At 31.4% G+C, this 17,833-nt stretch overlaps 1 long non-coding RNA gene across 1 annotated transcript; it reads right to left on the minus strand.

The window, feature by feature from the left end:
* Positions 1-557: 557 nt before the first annotated feature.
* LOC119602308 lies at positions 558-6,890 on the minus strand. Its single transcript, XR_005231331.1, has 4 exons — positions 6,846-6,890; positions 6,723-6,776; positions 6,471-6,619; positions 558-751 (listed from the first exon to the last, which is right to left on the minus strand). It is a non-coding gene; the product is annotated as an uncharacterized LOC119602308 (long non-coding RNA).
* Between the last annotated feature and the right edge of the window lie 10,943 nt (positions 6,891-17,833).

The following is a 17,833-nucleotide window of genomic DNA, read 5'->3' on the forward strand; positions in this document are numbered from 1 at the left end:
ATTCCGTCCGCTACATCAGGTAATACTATTCCCAGTCTATTGTCCAATGTTTTATGTAAACCCCAGGCACGAATCTTTTTTTTTTAAATGTGCATGAACCTAGTGGAAAGAACCACTCCCAATCCGACGAGCTCAAGCCGTGCTAAGACCAGCGTGCCATATTCCACTACGATAACGGTTCATCACATTTTGGCGCCCAACGTGGGGGCATTTTGTGAAAAAAAAATGCCATACACCTCAATACTTAAAACTTTAGGAAAAAATCGCATGTCCCGGAAGATGTTGAACCTACTACATCATGCCTGTGTTGCGGCGTTCTTATCCGAAAAGTTTTGGAATATTGAAGGACAATTTGGATCAAACCGATTTGCAACTTTGTAGTAAGTCATAAACATTATGACTAATAAAGTCAGTTGTTTATTTGCGACTCCAATAGTTCCAATGAGATGCGATCTAATGAGTTCTATAATTGTTTGTTTTGTATTGTGCTTCGTTTCAGTTTTCGTCCGCGCAAATATAAACAGATAATGAACACCATTTGATATATGCGAAATTTTATTTAGTTTTCCAAGAAGAAAACGAAAATTTTGAAAATTTTATTGAGACAAATAGGAAATTAGATTACATTGCATTTATCTTATGATTAACATCATGGAAACTTAGAATGTATTGGAATTCTTAATTATATTTGTTGATATGGAGGTTAGAGAATATTACAAACCCTTACATCCTTAGATGATTCGCACCAAACCTGAAAATAAAGAATAAAAAGAATAGAACAATTAAGTAAAACATTTATTATAATTATAAAAATAAAATAAAATATCTGTATATATCTAAATTAACTTATATATTTAACATAATTCTTACTAAAATTTATGTAGTTTTGGTTTTATTTGTGTATTATATATATATGCCTTATCTAACATTCTAAAACGATAATATTATTATTCCGAACAGAAACAACTGGACACTTATGGACATACTTATACAACATTAATTTACGACCATTTAAATATTTTTAAGAAAATACTATTCTGTCTAACATAGGTTGAATATTATTATTATCAAATCGCGTTTAGTTCTTAAGTCTTTTGTTTTTGTTTAATTATCTTCACAGAACAAACAAAACGTTTTTTTTTAAAACAAAGTTTTAGCTCATTAATGGTTAATTTGCTTGGATACATAATAGTTCAGATTCAAAAGATAAGTTTAAGTGCATTTCTACCGTTTTTGTCGTTATACTACTTTTAGGTACTAACAGTTTAGAGTTTAATTTTTTTGTTTCGATTAAATCTACATTTAAAATGGAAGAAGGTCGAGTTTTAAGGTCTAAAAATAAGAACCATGGTCAAAGTAGATCAACGCCTGCTGCAACAACAACAACAACTAATCCCCATACGGTCACTACTACAACAATGACAACTAATACCATTCCGACACTAATGTCGTTAGCGTTTCCACAAATACCTGTAACATATCAACAAAGGACGACACCAACAGACACAGACGGAACTATAACGTCACCCCCATTTAGTTCACAGTTCGCGCAAGAAATTAGGCAACAGTATAATTCCCAACGAGTGTTAGGTTTAGGTCAAAGTGTAGGAGGAGGAAATGAAACAGTAATAAACAATGATGGTCTAACTCTACGTGATTATGTCAGTGCATCTGTTGGCGCATCACAAGCTATGATTATGTCACAAGTTAAGGAAACACTCCAACAACTAGTTCCACAAATAGTAAGGGAAGTTGTACGTACAGAACGAAATTGTTCATTTGATTCAATCAACGTAACATCAAGTCAGCCAACACAGATAAGAAACTTAGGAGAACATTCTGAAAATAGGCCACAAGAGTGTTCGAATCACCAGCAGCAACACCACCAACAACCACAACCTTTTAACTTTCAACATGTTCAGTCTTATCAACGTTCAAATACTCCGCTTGAATTGGAAAAATGGGGAATAAAGTTTGATGGAAGCCGAAAATCGTTTACCGTGGAAGATTTTGTATTTAGAGTAGAATCTTTGCAATTGGATTATAATTGTCCCGTTACAACCCTAATGAAAGGCTTTCACCACCTACTAGCTGGCAACGCTTACGAATGGTTCTGGACATTCCGTCGTGAGAATCCATTTTGCGAATGGCCTCAACTAAAATATAATCTTATACGCAAGTTTAGAAGATTCGAAAGCGATTCTGAAATCCAGAGATGTATAATGGAGAGAAGACAACATCCCTCGGAGTCCTCTGAAGCATTCATTGGGGAAATTATCGCACTTAAAAATCAACTCAGTAGAAACATAAGAGAACAGGAATTAGTGAGAATAGTCAAAGATAATCTGAAAGACGGAATTTATCAACTGATATATCCCATAAATATTACCAGTTTCGATCATTTGTTGGAAGAGTGTAGGAGAGCCGAAAGAAATATTGCGAAAAGAAATAATTATCGTCCATACTCGAACAGACGTGTTAATGAAGTGGAATTTGCCGAAGTCGTGGAAACTAAAGTGAGCGATGTAGAGGCAATAAAACTAAATCCACCGAAACAGTTGATCTGCTGGAATTGTAAAATAGTTGGACACTCATTTGTAGACTGCAATTCCGAACAAAGAAATCTATTCTGCTACAAATGTGGGTTCGAGAATATGATAACTCCCAAATGTCCAAGATGCTCGGGAAACAAGTAGAAGAACATGGTGAGAACTGGGGCATCATGTTCGAGACAAAACCAGTGATAAGTACTCAAAAACAAACATCATCGAACGACCACAATGACAACGAAAACCTCATAACTAAACAGGATACGATTAATATAGCTAAGAATAATAACCAAACAACGAACAATATAGTAAAACATTTGAGTCTGAGAAGTGAACCAAGAGTGAACCTGAACAACACACCTGATCCTAGAATAACGGCCAATAAATTACAAAGCTACGAGCAACGTTTAGCAAACTATGAGAAAGTTCGTGAGAAAATATTTGAAGATTTTGTCCCGAAAACCAACGATAAAATCCACAAAACCAGAAACAGATATAAAAACAGAAAAGCTGAAAGGAAAGAAATAGCGTCAGCTCGATTAGAATTGGAAACAGACATACGACCGTACATGGACTTAGAGATTAACGGTGTAAAGTTAAAAGGTCTCATGGACAGTGGAGCCTCAATAAGCTGTCTAGGGAAAAATTGTTTAGAAAATGCTAGGAAAATGGAGTGCAAAATACTTGATTTTAAATCCTCAATCAGAACAGCTGATGGAAATGGTCATCAGATTATGGGAAAAGTTAAGGTTACAGCTAAAATAGGTTCTGAGGATAAGGAAATATTACTATACTTAGTTCCAAATTTACAACAAGAACTTATCTTAGGTTATGACTTTTGGAAACAAACTGGACTACAAATTTGTACCGGAAGTAAAATTATTAACGAAATTTCACAGGATATAGATGAAGAAAGCAAAATTCATCGATTGAATTCACATCAACTAAAAGTTTTGGAAAAAGTTAAAAGTTATTTCAAATGTTACACTAAACATGGTTTAGGAAAAACGGATTTAGAGACACATGTCATAGAAACAGGCGATGCAACACCAAAGAAGATGCGTTATTATCCCGTAAGCCCAGCAGTACAAAAATTAACATATGCAGAACTGGATAGAATGTTAGAATTGGACGTTATAGAAGTTGCTAAAGAAGCGGAATGGAACAATAGAACTACTCTGGTTATAAAACCGAATAAAAATAGGTTATGTTTGGATGCGAGAGAGCTCAACAAAGTGACTAAAAAAGACGCGTATCCGCTCCCAAACATTGATGGGTTACTTGCACGATTAGGAGACACGCACTACATATCAGCCATAGATCTAAAGGATGCATTTTGGCAGATTCCTTTAGAGGAATCAAGCCGGCCCAAAACAGCGTTTACAGTCCAAGGTAGACCACACTACCAATTTAAGGTGATGCCATTCGGTTTGTGCAACGCTGCACAACGCCTGTGCCGACTGATGGACAAAGTTGTACCATCGGAACTGAAGGATAAGATCTTTGTTTACTTAGATGATCTCCTAGTTGTGTCAAGTGATTTCGAAAGCCATATGGAATTGTTAAAAGTAGTAGGAGAAAGACTAACAGCAGCAGGATTGACAATTAACATGGAAAAGTCTAAATTTTGTCACAAGGAATTAAAATACCTAGGTTATATCGTTGGTGGAGGAACATTAAAACCAGATAGAGGCAAAATCGAAGCTATCCTAAACATAAATCCGCCAAAGAGCGCTAAAGATGTGAGAAAATTCCTGGGTACAGTAGGTTGGTACCGTAGATTCTTGCATGATTTCTCTACAATTACAGCACCATTAACGGATACACTTAAAAAGTCAACGAAGTTTGTATTAACCCCAGAAGCTAGCAAATCTTTCGAAGATCTAAAACAACGCTTGGTATCTAGTCCAATACTATCAAGCCCAGATTTCGAAAAACATTTCTATGTTCAATGCGACGCTTCTAATGTTGGAATAGGAGCAGTATTATTTCAGAAGGATGAAAATGAAGGAGAACATCCAATTGAGTATTTTTCAAAGAAACTCAACAGTGCTCAAAAGAACTATTCGACAACAGAAAAAGAGTGTTTAGCTGTCGTGTTGGCTATCGAAAAGTTTCGACAATATATTGAGTTAATGGACTTCACAGTCATAACAGACCACTCATCATTAAAATGGCTAATGAGACAACAAGATCTCAATGGACGACTAGCCAGGTGGAGCTTGAAACTCCAAGGATTTAAGTTCAACATTGAGCACCGAAAAGGTAGTAAAAACGTCGTACCTGACATGTTGTCTAGACTCGATATGGAGGAAATACAATTGCAACAAACTAAAAGCATAAATTTCAATTCGGAAGAGTTCAAAAGTCAACAATACACGACACTTATTGAAACTGTATTGCATAATCAAGAGATATTACCAGATCTGAAAGTTTTAGATAATATTATTTACAAAAAGGTGAAATTTAATCGAGAAGATGAAGATGACGGAAATAATTGCTGGAAAATATGGTTACCAGACGCCTTAACGGATGAAATTGTAAGAAAAGCACACATTAACAATACATCTCATGGAGGAACTGCGAAAACTTTATACAATGTTAGAGAATTTTTCTATTGGCCATCGATGGTGAAAGATATACGTAATTACATAAAATCTTGTGATGTCTGCAAAGAAACCAAACATCCAAAACAAACTTTAAGGCCATTGATGGGTAAGGAAGTTGTTACTGAAAGACCTTTTCAGAAAGTTTACGTAGACTTTCTGGGCCCATATCCTAGAACAAAAGCTGGTAATACTTTCATTTTTATTGTCCTAGACCACAAGACTAAATTTGTATTATTAAAAGCATTAGCCAAAGCTACAACAAAAGTTGTTAGTAAATTTCTAATAGATGAAGTGTTCTATAAATTCGGAGTTCCCGAACAACTTCATTCAGATAACGGCAAACAATTTACTTCTGAAGCTTTTAAAGAGTTAATGCAGTCTTTTGGAATCAAACATATTAGGACACCAATACATGCTCCACAAGCAAATGCAAGTGAACGGGTAAACCAATCGATCCTATCCAGTATAAGGAGTTACCTTCAGGAGGACCAATCGAGATGGGATGAAAACCTTAGTAAGATCGAGAATTCGTTAAGAACAAGTGTTCACGCATCAACAGGAGTGACACCGTACTTTGCTTTGACAGGATACAACATGATCACACATGCAGAAGCGTATGATATCATTAGGAAACTTAATTGTGTAGAAGATGGAGAAACACTAATATTACCGAGGTCTGGACAAATGCAAATATTACACCAAAAGATGAAAGACAAAATGCATGCAGCATATGAAAGAAATGCCAGAGCTTATAACAAAAGAGCTAAAATAATAAACTTCAGAGAGGGTCAAGAGGTCTATCGAAAAAACTTCATACAAAGCAATTTTTCAAAAGCATTAAATGCTAAATTATGCAAACCATGGCTAAAATGTCGAATCCGGAAGAAAATTGGACAAAACCAATATGAAGTGGAAAACCTAAAAGGGCAATTGATCGGTGTTTTTCACGCACAACACCTTAAACAATAAGTTCAATAATTGATACAACAAACTCTGATAAATGTTAAGGGAAATGTGTCTTCAATTCGAAAGTCAGATTTTTCTTTGAAAAAGTAGCTAGAATAAAATTTAGATAATTACAGTCTATAGTTTGTTAGTGATTACTTAAAATTCCAATATGAAATGCGATGAGTTGGAACTAAACTACTTAGAGATTGAAAACTTTTATCTATGTCTGACTATAAAATATAGCAGAGCTAAATGGGGTTTTATTGTTTTCAAGGCTATTTATAAAAAAACACCTAATCTAAATAAATCCTATTGATATCGAGTTTCCTTTTTTTTACGGATTAGGGATGTCAATATTACTCACCATAATTTAAACTAAACTTTTGATATACATAAATGCTTTCCATAGACAGACGTTGAAGGTTGAATATATCACGTTCTTCTTGCTTTTTGATGAACACACACAAATTGGAAACCAGTCAGACAGACATCAAACACTTGACGGAATAAAAACTAGGAAGAAAAAGGAAAAAGTCAATATTAATATATATAGTTTTGATATTGGAGGAAAATTGATATATATTGTGAGAATACTATATTAATTGATTTACGGAACCAATTTTTTTGTAATCCAACAGCACCATCGGACTGAAGTATAACAACACGGCACCTGAAAATATATAAATTAATTCATTATTTGTCGAAAAAAACAAATTTTCTAAAGTGATTGAAAACTTACCACATGTTGTTAGCCTTTTGCTTATTTTTCACGACCTTGAAATAATGTTTTTGTTTATATAAATTTCAAGTTCAAGGTTAGCATCACATTTTATCTTACCTCATTTTCGTAAACAAACCAAAACGTTCCCGGACTTCGTATAGTTCCCTACTTTTGTAGCTCCACAGGCTTTGCTACAAAAGCAGGCTTTGTGACGGTCACTTGTTTTTTTTTATTTTCTTTCTCTTTTTTAATTTTAAATTAAATACATTTTGAATTTTAATTCAAAACTTTTGCAACTTCATTGCAAGCTTGCCATTTCCATTTTAATTGTTTTTGTTGTGATTATCATTTTTCGTAATTGTGAAGATGTAATCATTGCTCCTTGACACCAGAGGGCGTCAGCTTAGGGGTATGCAGGCTTTGAAATCACAATAGCCATACAGTTTATGTCCAAATATGAGGACAAATGAAAATGACCTTAAGTTGATATTGACATTCCGATCAAAAACAACAAATATATTGATTTTTAACGATTGTATTAATTCTCTATGACAAAAAAAAAACGTATGATCAGCCCAACGATAGCTTACACATAGCTTATCGATCAAAGATCAATATAACTCCAGCAAAGCAAGTCGTAGTGATGAAGTGAATTACTTAAAATATTGCAAATGTTTGAAAATTTAAATAAATTATTGAAAATTTAAATAAAGTATTGAAAGTTTAAATAAATTATTAAAAAATTCTTATCTAAACTAGTGATCGCATGTTAAATATTTTCCTGAAAATTGTAACCTGATTTATGATTATAAATTATAATTATTTCAAATTATTTATATGCAAAGAAAGGTAAGGATTTTACAAAAAAAAAAAAATAGTGATTTTTATGGAACTATTATCCTAATAATACCTATAATTTTATACTTAATCTTATTTGTCATTTATTTAAAATTTAAAACAAAATTAAATCAGATTTTGTATGAAATTGTGGTTTACTAGTATAAATGTTCCAGAATTATTATATATAATGTAATTAAGATTTATTCGACAAGATTAGAAGTTAATTACAATATCTTAATACGATTTTTTTTAAAATTCCGTGTAGTTAAGTGAAAAGTCATATAGTTGATTTTTTTTTGTTATCAATAGAAAAGAAATAAATCGGAAGTCAAAATCAACGCCATCTATTGAGGAAAAAGTGAACTGCGGTATTTTAGCGAGGACATACGTACATGGTTTGGGATATTTGAAGTACCAAGCTATACAGTACTATAGCCCGAAAAGTTAAACAAAACCAGGTCTGGGTAAGCCGATGTATACGGTGAATTAGGTTAAGTTTCAAAATTTCACCAACTATAATTAAGAAAATAATCGCACTTAGCTGAGTCGGAAAAAGTAAGCAGATATATATCCCATTAGATCAAATTAACCTTAACCTCTAATCGACCTTGACGTGACCTTATACTTAATGTCTTTATGTAATGTTTGCCCGTCATTATGTAATATATGTTTCACAAGAACACATCCGAAAAGAAAATTATAAACTGAAATAATTAAAAATCGTTAAGAAAACTTAACATCAATTAAAACTTTTATCTAATTTCCTTTTTTTTTTTTTTTGTTAAATTTCGTTTTTTTTTTTTTTGTTTAAACTAATATCTAACTAAATTTAAATAAACTTATTATTACATTATCCATTATATTATATTATATGGCAAATCATCTAAAAGTTAAAATTTAAGAAAAGAAAGATAACTTTGAGCTATTACGTTATTGTATTTCATTTGTAAAATAATAATTGAATTAAGATTATAATTTTCCTTAAAATACTCTCTTGATTCAATAATTATTTTACAAAAACAAATACAAATTTTAATTTGAGATCATTATAACTAAGTCCAAGATTAATACATTTTAAGTACTATAAATAAATATAATAACAATACTAATAATAATAATAATAATACAAATGATAGTATAAAGAATATTAATAATACTAACAACGAAATAAATAAATAAATAATATATAATTTATAAATAACTAAATATAATTTCGATTTATTTAATTGATCAATTAACAAAAATCGTCCATACTTAAGTGTTTAAAAGAATAAAAGTAAAATAATATATACACTTAAAATTTATTTAAATATTTATTGAACATTAATTTGAATCTAAATTAATATAAGTTAACATTATAAACATATATTAAATATACATACAAATATGTGTATTGATTCTTTAATGACTAAGAGTTCAATAAATATTTAAACAAACAGAAAACTAAATATAATAAAACTAAATATAATAAAATAAAAAATATATATATATATGGATAATTAAACGCTAATAAAATAAAACCATAAAAGTAGAAAAATCATCAGTAATAATAAAACAAAATAACTGAATAAAAGTATAAATTATTTCAGATTATAGATATATACACAAACATTTTTGTAAATATACTTATAAATAACTGATAAATTAAAATCAAATCTCAATATAATATATATGTTTAAACCATTACATTTTTTTTTATGTTATTTTATTTATTAATAAGAAAATCTTTAATGTTATAATTTTTCATGTTTGTTAATTCATATTTTTTTTAGTAATAATTTTCTATATCATATTGTGTAAATTTATCATCGGTATTAAAACTCATTTATATTATTAGTTTAATATTAAATAAAAACCATGTTATATATACATTTTAATGAAATTTGAAAAGATTTAAGTTTATCAACATGGAAGAGTAAAAACAAACAAAAGGTAATGGTGTGAATCAGATGAAGGTGATGTGAGTTTATATAAGGGGCTTCTAGAATAGAGAGGAAAGGTGACCAGAAGCCAAGGATGGCTGGAACAATGCCATATTAGGGGTGGGCAACCTACGAAGACAATTTCAGCTCTGTCTTCTAAACCTAGCTTTCATTAGCATATGGAATAATAATATCTGTTGCAATTCCGTCCGCTACATCAGGTAATACTATTCCCAGTCTATTGTCCAATGTTTTATGTAAACCCCAGGCACGAATCTTTTTTTTTTAAATGTGCATGAACCTAGTGGAAAGAACCACTCCCAATCCGACGAGCTCAAGCCGTGCTAAGACCAGCGTGCCATATTCCACTACGATAACGGTTCATCACAATGTTCATATTTAAATCGTGAATATGGGGTAAGGGATATCTGTCTGGTACAGTTACTACATTCAAACGTCTAAACTCACCGCACGGGATTTGGTAGCGTTAATGCCTCAACAGATTCATGAATTCAAACACACGACAAAGATAAAAAACATTTCTGTAAGAAAAATAAACACTGACAAATTGGAATGACCTGCTCAGAGCATCGTCTTAGATCCAATAGATTATTTTTTGACCGCAATTGATCAAATATTCCGCTGAAATAGCGAACAAAAACGGATTTCTTTTGAAAATAATCGTATGGGGAAAAGCAAGGAGAAGGGAAGGCGATTGCGAACAATAATGGTAAATAAAATACAAAAATGTCTTAAGTAGATCCAGATATTCAAATCAGAATCAAAATATATAAAAAATGTTGATATACAAGAAATTTAAATAATGATATATAAAATTTACACTTTATTTTGTCCGACAAAAAAGTGAATTTACTTTAATTTTGGATGTTATACAGAAAAATTTTAAGTAAAATAATTTTATTTTATTGTTATTTTTGTAACATTGTATATTAACTAAATGATTTTGATAAATTTTTCCATATTCAAGAATCATTTAACAGATTTTTCGCTGAAATAATATAGCATGAGCACTTTTGCTCTTTATTTTGTCCGATAGTGTATGTTTGTTTGTGCAATTGTTTATTTCCATATAGGTGGCTATTGTCTTGAAGGATCAGTCACGAGAGATTGGATGAACCGAATTTCCACAAATCTACAAATCCGATACTCCCAATACCATTCAACGAGAAATAGCCAGGTAATTATACCCTACACCACTATAGTGGGGAGGGTATTATGCGTTTGTTCTGATGTTTGTAACACCCAAAAATATTGGTCTTACACCCACCTTAAAGTATACCAATCGGCTCAGAATCACTTCCTGAGTCGATTAAGCTATGTCCGTCCGTCTGTCTGTCTGTGTGTCCATGTAAACCTTGTGCGCACTCTACAGGTCGCAATTTTTGAGATAATTTGATGAAATTTGGAACATGCACTTCTCTTGGTCGAGGACGCTATTGAAAATGGTTGAAATCGGTCCATTATTTCACCTAGCCCCCATACAACCGGACCCCCCGAATAGGGCTTTTGACCTGATAATTATGTTAAATGATCCACTATATCTACAAAAATGGGACAAATTTAGTTTTATATATGTCTTAATAATTATAGTGATTTTCGTAAAGATCGGGCATTATTTGACCCTAGCCCCCCTACAAAGTCCCCCTCAGAAAATTACTTGAATGTTCACAATTCACTTATAAACACTAGTATCACGATGAAATTTGGCACAAATGAGTTTTATATAAACATAATTCCCAACAATAAATTTTATAGGGATCGGACCAAGTTTTACCCTAGCCCCCATATAACCGGACCTTCCGATTTGGGCCTTTTAGCTCATAACTTTGTCAAATATACTACTATCTCTCCAAAAATCGGCACAACTAAGTTTGATATAATTATAAATAACACTGTCGATTTTTATAATGATCGGGCATTATTTGACCCTATCCCCCATACAAAATTCCCTTCAGAAAATGACTTGAATGTCCACAATTCACTTATAAACACTAGTATCATGATAATATTTGCCACAAATAGATTTTTGCCCTAGCCCCCATACAACCGGACCTACCGATTTGGGCCTTTTAGCTCATAACTACTATAAAAATTGGAACAACTAAGTTTAATATAATTATAAATAACACTGTCATTTTTCGCCATGATCGGAAATAAAAAGTAGCCTATTGCCAGACATACAGGAATGTGCTGTGAAAATTTAAAGAAAATCGGTTTAACCGTTTAGTAGTCTATAACGTTCAAACATACAAACATATAAACCCACAAACAAACAAACATATAAACATACAAACAAACACACATTCGTTTTTATATATGTATATAGATAATTCCCAATAACACATTTTATAAGGATCGGCTCAATTTCTGCCTTAGCCCCCATACATCCGGACCTTCCGATTTCGGCCGTTTATCTTTTAACTACGTCTAATATACTACTATCTATCCAAAAGTCGGCACAATGTGGTGATGTTTGTAACACTGAAAAATATTTGTCCTTATTAAGCTATGTCCGTCTTTGTGACCGTATAAACCTTGTGTGCACGCAATACATCGCAATTTTGAATATAATTTGTTAAAATGGGTCACATACTATTTTCTGGATCCACTGACGATGGCTGTTGAAAATGATTGAAATCGGTCTTTTATTTCTCCTAGTCAGCATACAATCGAACATGAACATACATTATTTGGAACCTATATAAGATTAACAGAAATGCTTTATTATTGAAATTAATCACATTTAATATTCGCAATTGGTGTAGGGTATCATATGGTCGGCCACGCCCGACTATAATTTCTTACTTGTTTTTAAAGTATCTTCTTCAATTCTGTATGCCAGACCCTATAAAGAAATATATATTTATATAAAAAAAGACTGTGTGAGGAGACCTTAATGCGCATTAATAGCAAGGTTTAAAAGAAAAAAAGGAATCTAAACTCCATATTTCCTGTGAGCCAGGCCATTTGTCTATTTCAAAGAAAATTTATCCTCAATACAGCATCAAAAGTGTTTGAAACAATTCTGAAAAAGAACACAGAAAAAAAACATTATATAAAATAACAAGTAAGAAAGTATAGTCGGGCGTGACCGACCATATGATACCCTGCACCAGTTATAAATATTAAATTGGATTTATTTGTCATAATAAAGCATTTATCTTCTATTACCTTGTTCCGATACATTTAAGCAATTTATGGATGAAAAACTAATTTTCTGAAAGAGGCTTTATATGGGGGCTAGGGGCAAATATGGACCAAACCCGATAAAATTTTGTGAATATATTTATATTTACATAATATTTTATTGTGCTGAATTTCATCGCGATATTTGTGTTTATAAGTTAACTTTGGACATTCAAGTAATTTTCTGAAGGGGACATTGTATGGGAGCTAGGGCCAAATGAGGCCCGATCTCTATGAAAGTTGGCAGGGTCATCAAGGCTTGTATAAAACTTAGTTGTGCCGCTTTTTATCGATATACAGGCTTATTTAACATAATTATGAGCTCAGAAGCCCTTTTCGGGGTTTCTGTTGTATGGGGGCTAGGTGAAATAATGGACCGATTTTAATCATTTTCAATAGGCTTCGTACTTGGGAGAAAGTAGTGTGTGCCAAATTTCATCCAATTATCTTGAAAATTGCGACCTGTACCTTACGCACAAGGTTTACATGGACAGCCAGCCAGCCAGACGGACGGACATAGCTTAATCGACTCAGAAAACGATTCTAAGCCGATTGGTATACTTTAAGGTGGGTATAGGACGAATATTTTTGTATGTTACAAACATCAGCACAAACCCAATATACCCTCCCCACTAAAGTGGTGTAGGGTATACAAATAAAAAGTAGGACTTATATTTTTTTTATAATTTAGTCAGTTAAGCTAAATAAGTGATATTGTGTTAACATATCCAGAAGTGAGGGTAATTGGTTTGAGCGTTTAATGAAGAATAAGACAATTTTAAAAGAGAAGTAATTACGTACATTAAAGTAACATTAGATACGAAGATAATGGTGAAAGATATATACATATAGGCAGAAAGAAAAGGTTTATGTTTGAAATTTACGTCTAATAGATAAGTGTAGGAAAATAAAAGAATAGTATGTTTAATGTTAAATATAAGTTAGTATTTCAGATTAGATGTATATTAATAATGAATAAAATGTTTTAAGAAAGAAATAGTAATACATTATAAGTGAAGCTTAATTGATCAAGGTAATGGCAATGGTGAACGTGTAGTGATGTAGTGCGGTTGAGTGGCCATCGGGTCGTATAAGAGAAGGTAATAGGACTATGATTATATATACGACATGGTTGGGAGGGCAATATGGGAATAACACCTGTCCCAATACACTTTAGGTTGGGTGTGTGGTGGTTTCGTATTTAGTGACAGTTTTTGTTTTTGTGTTACTGTTTCAAGCCGAGCTAGCCGAAGGAGTCATTAGACCTAACAGACCGTAACATTGTTTAGAATTACTAGTATTTATGTTTGAATTAATGTTAGTGTTTTCGGTTACTGCTGGTTTCAATCGATCGATAGATAAAGTTGTTATTTTATTGTTTATATCAACTTTGAAGTACTTCTTGTTCTTTTCTACCACTATATACGGTCCCTCGTATGGTTGTTGTGAAGTTTTTTTTATTAATTACACGCACAAATACAAATTTGCAATCTTTTAGACCTTTTGGAATATGAATACCTGTTTTTGTATTACAGTGATGGCTTATATTAGATCTTACATTTTTAAAATGATCTTTTAATGTGAACAAAATATCAGAATCAAATATCAGAAGCATAAATGACAAATATCTGAAATGTTTTATATTTAAGTATATTGCCAATAATTCACGGTCAAAAGTACTATATTTTGTCTCACTAGGAGTTAATTTTTTAGAAAACAATGCTAACGGCTCTGAAATTCCCTTATGAACTTGTTGTAAGACATCACCTAGGCTACCTTTGAAGGATCTACAGTTAATATTAAATTTGCTTCATTGTTGAAATGATTCAACAAAACCCGAGATGCAAATGATTACTTTCTCTTCAGATGGTCTTATACCAGCATTCGAGATGTTGTGACCTAAAAAATCTATATTTGAAACACCAAATGTACACTTCCCTGGTTTGATATTCAACCCATATTCTTCTAATCGTTGAAAAACTTTTTCCAAGTGATATAAATGTTGTTCATTGTCTTCACTATATATAAGAATATCATCGATATACTCAAACACAAAATCTAAACCCGTAAAAACTTCATTTATAAATCTTTGAAATGTCTGTGCAAAATTTCGTAAACCAAATGGCATACGTTGGAAATCAATCATTCTGAATGGAGTTGTAATTGCCGTCTTAAATATATCTACTAAATCAATTTAAAAAAATATATTTTTATCTTTTATGTTCATATTTAAATCGTGAATATGGGGTAAGGGATATCTGTCTGGTACAGTTACTACATTCAAACGTCTAAACTCACCGCACGGACGCCATTCGTTTGGGTCTTTCTACATATACCTGCTTTTACAAGATACTCAAATTCCGTTTTCGCTACTTTATATTTTACGGGGTCTAAACGACGGGGTTTTGAAAAAGGTAAGGCTCCTTTTGTTACTAATCTCTGAACTGTTGAATGTTTTATTGGTTTTGTATAATCGTGTTCTAATACCAGTGAAGGAAACGTTCTTAAAAGTTGTGTATATTGATTATCTACAGAAAACAATTTAGGAAGTGATACATTACATGAACTTGAAAACGTATTAACGGACAAATTTGTAAGTGGATCGATTAGGCACTTATGTTTAATATCTATTAAAAGACCATATTTGCAAAGAAAATCGGCACCAATAATAGGTTTAAAAATATCTGCAATTATGAAAATAAATGGAAATTCTCGTCGAAGACCTAAATCTACATTAAGCAATTTCTTTCCGAATGTTGCAATGTTTGAGCCATTTGCTGCTCTTAAAATAATGTCAGATTTCCTATTATCATTTTTGAATTTTGATGATGGTAACACAGATATCTCTGCACCACTATCGATTAGAAACTTCATTTTATTATTTGTATCAAAAATAAAAAATCGACTTGAATTGTAATCAACATTTCTACTGTTCGTCGCGGCAACAGTAGACGATTTTAGTTTGTTGAATTTTCATTCGAAAATGAACAAGGTTGTTCGCATTTCCTGGCTTGGTTACCAAATCTGTAATGAAAACGACAAAGCCAGTTTCCATTTGGTGAACGACCACGAGATTTTCGTGTTTCCAATTCCTTTTTAAGATAACTAACTTCCAATGTTAATTTATTTATATTTTCGCATAAAGAAGAGGTTAGGTTTTGAACATTTCGTTCTATATTAGAACTTCTAGAAGCTTGTCTTACACTACCTATTTCACCATTGTAAATTACTTCCCATAATCTATCAGCTAGTTGAACTAATTCATTATGATCACTTATATTTGATCCCGTCAATGCCACATTTAGGCTTTTAGAAAGCTTACGTAGCCAAAGTTTGGTTATTACATCTGAACTAAAATTGGAACCAGCGAGAAAAGCTAACGATCTTAATATTCCGATGGCTTTCTATCTCCCATATCATTATCAGATAAAATTTTATCTAATTTCGAAGTTTCGCTTAAAGAGAAACGTTCGATCAAAATCTTCTAAGATTTAGGTATCTTTCAGTTGTAGTCGGATTCTGAATAAAGACTAACACTTTTATAATAACTTCTTGAGGAAGAGCTGTTATTATATATTCACATTTGGTTTGGTCTGCAGATATGCCTCTTGTTGCAAATTGCATTTCTGCGTGTACAAACCATGCTTCTGGACAATTTGTCCAGAATTGAGGGAGTTTAATAGTCGCAGCACATATGTCTAAATCTATCTGGGAATTCCTATCAGTCGATTGATTACCAAATGTACATATTTGGATTTAAAACAGTATTTATAGTAATTAAACTAGATTGTGAAGTTGTTGAACTTTGTGTGTGTGTACTTGTACGAGGTAGAGAGCGTGTAGTCATTTTGGAGGCGAAGTTTACAAAAAAAATCAAAATGAAGATTATAATTGATATTAATTTAAGCTAATTATTTAATATTTCAGATTATGTGTACCTATGTAGGTATATCTAACGGATATTTAAAATTTAAATACTTAATATAAGCAGAATAATAAATGTTAAGATTAACGTAAGATAAATACTTAATATAGATGAATTCTTTTCCACGATATTTCAGATTGGTATTTTATTTAAAATGTTGTTGTTTGAACTGATCTGATCTGATATAAAATTTCCTTCGTTTTCCAACCGTTTAGATGAATTAGAATTGATATTTTTTTAAGAAGTTTTTGTTCTTGAGTATATTCGATTTTGAATCACTCCTCATTGACCAAAATGTTCGAATTGGTTTTTAACGATATAAATACTTAATTCTTCATTCAACGTTAGTTTCAATTCAAATTGTTAGTTTTAATTACAAGTTAATATTGTTTCATAGGCAGGATCGCCATTATAGTTGGTAACGATTTGTGAATAGGTATATTTTAATTAAATTAATATTTATTATAAAAAGATTTAAACAACTTAACAATACAAAATTTTATGTTGTAATAAAAAATATTGAAAACTCAATTTGATTTATAAAATTAATATTAAAATGAAAACTTAACTTTTTTATGTATAAGTCAAAGCTTGGAAAGAATGAATTCTATTTGGAATTAATTCCCTTATATTTTTAATTCGGCTTTAAATTTTTGAATGTACCATTCTTTAAAATCATTCTTTGAATTTAAATTCTAAAGCTGAATTCCTTGGCTTTATATTCCATTGAATTAATTCCTAAAAGAATTCATTCTTTATAGGAATTAATTCAATTGAATGATCATTCATATTTGTTTAATTCCTTCTATTACAAATTGAATGAAAGAAAAAAAATTTAATTCAATTTTTAATATACAGAATGATTTTGAATTATAAAACAAAACTTTCATTCAATCTATTTCAAATTGAATGGTTGAAAAATTTTTAAATTCAATTTGTAATAGATTGAATTCAAACAAAATTTATATCATTCAGAGGGAATTTAAAAATCAATAGGAATTGTTGAAATTTATTTTAATTCAATTTGTAACAGATTGAATGCAAACAAAATTAATTCATTCGGAAGGAATTTAACATTCTATAGGAACTAATTCATTAGAGAATTAATTCAA

The sequence above is a fragment of the Lucilia sericata genome, unplaced genomic scaffold, assembly GCF_015586225.1.
Source record: "Lucilia sericata isolate MDLA Ls3-8-SP2 unplaced genomic scaffold, ASM1558622v1 Contig000220F_arrow, whole genome shotgun sequence".
In the NCBI taxonomy this organism is placed as follows: Eukaryota; Metazoa; Arthropoda; class Insecta; order Diptera; family Calliphoridae; genus Lucilia; species Lucilia sericata.